The following is a 6,581-nucleotide window of genomic DNA, read 5'->3' as shown; positions in this document are numbered from 1 at the left end:
CACAAGTGGGAGTCACACTCCAGATTGCTCTGAATCAAACATGCGCAAACTACTCTGCTTTGGATGGTACGACTCTCACTCAGAAAGCTCTTGGACTTGAGAGAGCTCTTCTTCACCGAATCATTACTCACATCTTGTCTCCACAGAGTGGTTTACACAATAGAGTAACAGTTTCTGATACCCTTGTGCTATTTGCTATTATTACTTCATCTCCTATTTTCTTTGCATACCTCATGATAAGGCATATGTGAGACTGTGTTAGAAGTACCAAAAAGGCAAACCTTCCCTATGGCATTTTTCTCACCTGCATCTTTGAACACTTCAATGTTGACTTAGTTAAAGAAGAAGTAGAGAACAAAGTTTCATTTCTTAAGGGAGGAGGAGTTACAGGTACTGCGAAAGACACCAAAGGGAAACGGTTAATGCCCTCTGACAGTGATCTTGAGAGCCGCCCAGCCGAGCCATCCAAGGTGGCAGAATCAATCCGGGAAGTTCTCACTGAGTTCTCTAACATGTCCAATATGATGGTGCAATCTTACAAGGCTGCCCGCAAGCAAGCCTATGAAAACGAAAAAGCTTGGACGAAGTGCCAAGAAAGGAGAGGACTGATGCTGCAGAATTTAGAAGAGGAGATTGGAGCTGCTAAAAAGGATGAGGGTTCTGGATCGGAATTCAATCTTTCTGATGATTGATCACTATGTTTCTTGCTGATTTCTGGCTTTGTTTGGCATATTTTGATACTATTGTAGGCTGTTTTGTATACTTTAGACCTGTAATACTTTGTTATTTTGGTGCTGGTTATATTTTGGTTATTTTGCATATCATTATCAGTTTTTTTTGTAGGTTTTCTCTTTGATGACAAAAGGGAGAGGAAAGCTAAAAAATTGAAAAATTGGCTTGAAAAATTGCTAGAACTAAAAATAGGGGCTGAAATCAAGTTGATTTATGATTATCCTTGTACATGTGTTGCTCTAATTGTGTTTGTTCTCGTTTATGTTTATATTTTTTTCATAATTGCAGGTTTATGTTTATCATGATCTGTTCTTGGCTGTGATAAGTTTGTTTAAGCTCTGATATTTTTGGTTTAATAACCTGCAAAATTTTATGCAGTTTGGATGATGATCTGAATTAGAAACAATTTCATAGATCATAAATTATTGTTTGGCAAATCCTTTTTGGCAAGAAACTGTTTTACAAGAATCAGTTTGATTGATCCAAAGTATGTTGAGTTTTGAATATATGTTGAAAAGTACTCTAAAGGTACTCAAGCATGCTTTATTTTTTGTTTGTTTTGATTGAGCAAAAAATTTTATGATAACAAATTAAGTTTTGCTTATCTTCAACTCTTCTCATAAATCAAGCCATTCAACATTACAGAATTTTATATGTTGAATAATATAGCTGCCTTAAGCTTGATTTCAAAAGTTATAGGTAAAGCTTCCCTTGGTAAAATGGCATACATTAAGGGGGAGTCATGTAACAATTGGAAAGGAAGAAATCCAAGTATTCAAAGGGAGTACTCTAATCTTTGATTTCTTCCCATTTCAATTTTTTAATAATGTTTGTCATCAATGGGGAGATTGATGAGTTTGAAAAACTCAAAATTAATATTAGTGATGACTAAACATTATTAATATGATTAATTGCAAGAATTATTAATTTGATTTTGGTTAATATATGTTAATTAAATAATGTTGTTGTACAGATTTTGCTATTGGGCCGAAAAGAAAAGAAAAAATGCTGCAAGCCCAAATTTGAATCTTACATTCAGCATTGGCTCAAAAAAATATTTAAGGAAGTGTGCTGGCTGAATTATTATTATCCTTAATTGGGCCAGATTGAATTATTATTACTAGCCCATTTAAATCTTTGTCACCAAGACCAAAACTTGGTCCGAAACCAATAATGAGAGAAAGCAAGGATTGCTTCCAACGGATCCCACTCTCAATTTGTGATGGATTTCAAATTCAATTAACTTGAATTAACTTGCATTAGAAACATGAAAGAGAAAGAGAAAAGTGATTTGATGGCTTTAATGATGCTACACATTACTCAGCAAACAAAGGAAGTGGAAATTTAATTCACTCTCATTCACTCTCTTAGTTTCATTGAAAGCAATTTTAATTTCTCTTTTCTCTCTCATCTCTCTTCTTCATTCGGTCACTTCACAGAGAAAGCATAGAAGCTATGGCAAGCTACCGTAGAGAAGAAAAAGCAAGTAACAAGACCATTGTAATGATGGCAAGAAAAAGAAAACAAAAAGTATGTTGTGGTTGAGATCTTCACCAAATAAGGTAAGATTTGGTGAAGTAAGCTCAAGCTCTTCATACCAAAAATGGAAGAAGAAGATCTCGGTTAAAGAAAGAAGATCCTTGGAGGTATGGCTTGTCTCTGCTTTTGATCAACCACCACAAGAGGTAGCTACAGTAGCTACGTGATGGAGGATGCAGAAGTTAGAGCAGATGAAGCTGTCATCATCAAGAGTGCACCAAGGGCTAGGAATCCTTCTTGGAGTGTAAGTCAAGATGGAAGGCCCGAATTGATGAAGTTTGGTGTAAAAGGAAGACACAGAGGTAATTGTATGTTGGGTTTAACATTCGGTTATCTCTCCTCTTTCTCTGGGCGAACCGATTTTGGGTTGAAGAAGAAGAAGTTTAGCTTGGTTTAAAAGTTTCAACCGTGAAGGCTTCCCCTTCTATAAATAAGGGAGAACAATCAGGGCTTGAAGCAAGGAAAAGAGTGAAAGCACAGTATTTCTATAGCTACCTAAAGCTAATAGAAGTTCTTCTCCTTCAATGTTCTTCATTTTGTATTTTTCTGTTTAATTTTGTCTGTCTTGAATCTCATGGAAAAAGGAAAACAGTGAGGTTTGTAAGAAAAAGTCATAGAGCGAAAAAAGATAGAGTGCACAAAATTAAAAGAAAAAGCCATAGATGTCCTTAGAGGTTCTTTGTACATCTGTTTTGTATTTCATGATTCTGTGGGAATCCCCTTGCAAGTTGGGTTAGCACTTAGCAGTTGAAAGCTTGGCAGTGACCAAGGCAAGTTCATGATTGGGGATTAGATTCTGGACTTGTCTCGGATAGGAAGGGTAGTTCTTAGGGAGAATTGGTGTTTGTAATCAAGGATGATTATAGTGAAATTTCATCATTGTTGTGATGGAGACTGGATGTAGGCTGCATTATACTTTGCAGCTGAACCAGGATATATCTGGGTGTAAATTTATCTCTCTTCTACTCCATTTCTTATTCTGTTGCACAGGAGACAAAACTGAAAAATATCTCCTGGCTGGTCACGAGACAAAACAAAAAAAGGTCTCTTGACTAAGCACGAGACAAAAAACAAAAATATCTCCTCAAGTGTTCTAAAGGTCAGCAAGTGTTACTAAGCGAAAAAGGGGCTAAGATTCAACCCTCACTTCTCTTAGCCACTGATAAACCATCATATCTTATAATAAAATTCTGGTTCCTAACTCTACACCATTTTTCATCTTCTTTAGATTTTTTTTTAAACAGAATACATAAATTCAGTTACAATTTTAGTCTTTATTATCTTATCTTATGTTATTTTTATGTTATCTTTTTATCTTATCTTATCTTTATTTTTATCTTTCGTAGATAATATTTTATATATATTTAATTTTACTTTCATAATTCAATTCAATCAATCGATCAACAATCAATAAAAGTTTTTTCATCTTTTCTTTTCTTATTCTTTTATAATTTTATCAATATATATCACTTTCCTTACTTGTTCTTGAACTCTTTCTTTTCTTTTCTTTGAGTTTTGTACACCTCCTTTCTTTTTTGTTTGATGATATTTTCTGCTTTCTTGTTATACCTTTTTTTTTAATTTGTGCCCGCTATTCTTTTATTTGTGTACCCTTCTATTTTTTTAATTACTTTTGTTTTATTTTCCTTCTTTTTTAAAGTTGCTTTCTCTAAAGTTATCACTATTATTAAGGAATATTTTACTTATCTTCTCTCTTTCTCTCAGTTTAACTTGTTCCAAACACACAATATTTTTTATAAGTAAAAACTCAGGTGCAGTTGACTTTACGTAAAGTTTATAACTGAGAGTCGTTAGATAATTTGACTGATTTGACTAAATTTTTATCTAATGACTCTTGACTATCAACTTTACGTAAAGTCAACTGCACCTGAGTTTTTACTTTTTTTATATTAGAATAATTAAATTTATTATAGTAGAATAATTAATTAAATATTAAATTTTATGAATGTTAAATTTATATATTTTTATCAATAGCTATATATATATGTGTCACGATTGAAATCCTTTTAGAATATTATTTTTTATCGGTGAATTCAAGTTTTAATTAATTTATAAGTTTCTTTTTAATTGACTACAATTCTTTAACCGTGAAAAAATAAGGCTAAGAAAAATGTATGATAGTTGAGACTTGAGACTGAAATTTATAATTAATTTATGTTACTGTACATTTTGTCTAACTTTTACTATCATTCTTTAAGTATAACCGTGATAAACAACTTTTTATGTTACACACTTACACTCAATTAATGTAAACAAATTTCGTATATTATCTCAAGGAAGTAAAGCTACTTATAGCTACATATACAGTTTGACTAACTTGTAATTAAGTCAGTTACTTTGACCCCAACGCATAAGTTACGTGAGGCACAAGCACTGACCTTAGTCATCTATTCCTGTATTAACATGAGTAATAAACAAAAAGGTTTTTTTCTTCTTTTTCTTTAATTGAGGGTGGTGAATTTAAAAATAAATAATCAACCAGTTTTATTTGCATATAATAATTGAATATTGGAAGGAGAATTTTAAACAAAGAAATTGTGCCAAAAGAAATTTTGAAAAGGAAATTATGAATATATAAAGATTGCTTATAATAATAATAATAATAATAATAATAATAATAATAATAATAATAATAATAATAATAATAATAATAATAATAATAATAATAATAATAAAGTGGTTATTTTGAATAACAAAGGTTATATAAATTAAATGTATGTAAGTCTATTTGATTTACATATGCTAAATAACTTTTTAAACATGATAAATTTTATAAATTCAACTGTATAATAAGTATAAGAACTAATTTTTAATTCTTTTTTATTGTAAAATTATTCTTTTAATTCTCATTTTTTTAAAGTTTAGGATATAAATTTAGAATAAAAAATAATTTAAAAAATTAAAAAGTTGACCCTTAATTAAATTCTATCTTGATAATCAAGCTTACTAAATTTTAGAAAAATCATATATAAGCCACTTGTCATGGATATCTTGGCCTAACAAATGTACAAGAATTTCCTCCTTAATTTCTTCTGTGTCATTGCTTTCACTTGGTTGATTTACACTATAAAATCTTATTGGCGTATTTTGTGGGAGGATTTGATGAGGGGACCAATTTTATGAAACCATGTTGTCTTTGTCTCTAGGGGGATATCCCTATGGTTTTATATAATACTCCTATGTTCATCAATGATTATGTTCCTACTTGTTTTTTGCCTCTTAAGTATTAATTCTTGGCTCCTTCCTAGCTACTTTTTGTTGAGAATTTCAATAGAAAATTAATTTTAATTAATTAGTTAATATTTTTTTATTTTTTAAAAATTTAGAATTTATGATGTAAGATTTAAAATCTAAAATAAACAAAAAAAATTAAAAAATTATCTGATGTTAGATGAAAAAAGTTAATTTTCTAACATTATTTTTTCAAAAAATATTAAAAAAAAGGAGGAATAATAATGTACGGATAGCAATAATTATACTTGAAAACTCGAGAGTCAAACTTCATTAACACGTGAAATACGTACAATGCATGACTCACTAGAATTTGACTTTTATTCACAGTTGAAACTGGAAAATATGGTGTCACATCTTTCATTTTTGTACATTTATTCAATAGACTTATTGTTTGTTTATTATTATTTGATCCATAATTCAATGCAGAAGAAACATTAAAAAGAAAAATTTTAAGAGAAGCAAATAATAATCGGTTGAAATAACAAATGTTATTTTCCTCCAATCTATAATACATGGACTTAAATTAAATTAATTATGCAAAATACTGAAACATTTTTTGACCACCTACTCATTCTAATTGATGCAAAAAACTGAAAATATATTATTTTGAATTCTAATTAATGTTGAAAAATGATCTAAATATATAAAAAAAAAACTTGTTTCTCTTGTGAACATAGGGAAAAATAAACACACTCTTAGACTTTCTTGATAATAAGAAGATCAAATGAGATCCCTTGATATAGACAATAATTAAATGGTATATATGCTGTTTAAATTACGTGATCTTCATAATTATTGCAAAACACAATCTATCATGAAAGGAGCACAAGTGAAAGGGAAAACCTATTTGAATAACAAAAGTCTTCCTAGATAGATATCACAAAATGGGGACAAGTCTATGCTTATCTTTCAAAAACACAATTGTTCTAAATGTCTTGTGTTTTATTTTTTTTTTTTTATTTATAGAACCACCGCTATTAGGCTATAATTAGATAGTTAGTTATAAATAAACTAAGTCAAATTATTACCATCTAGATTTTAATTATAATAATTTT

Source organism: Arachis hypogaea, chromosome 4, assembly GCF_003086295.3.
Source record: "Arachis hypogaea cultivar Tifrunner chromosome 4, arahy.Tifrunner.gnm2.J5K5, whole genome shotgun sequence".
Lineage (NCBI taxonomy): Eukaryota > Viridiplantae > Streptophyta > Magnoliopsida > Fabales > Fabaceae > Arachis > Arachis hypogaea.
Note: the sequence above shows the minus strand (reverse complement) of the source record.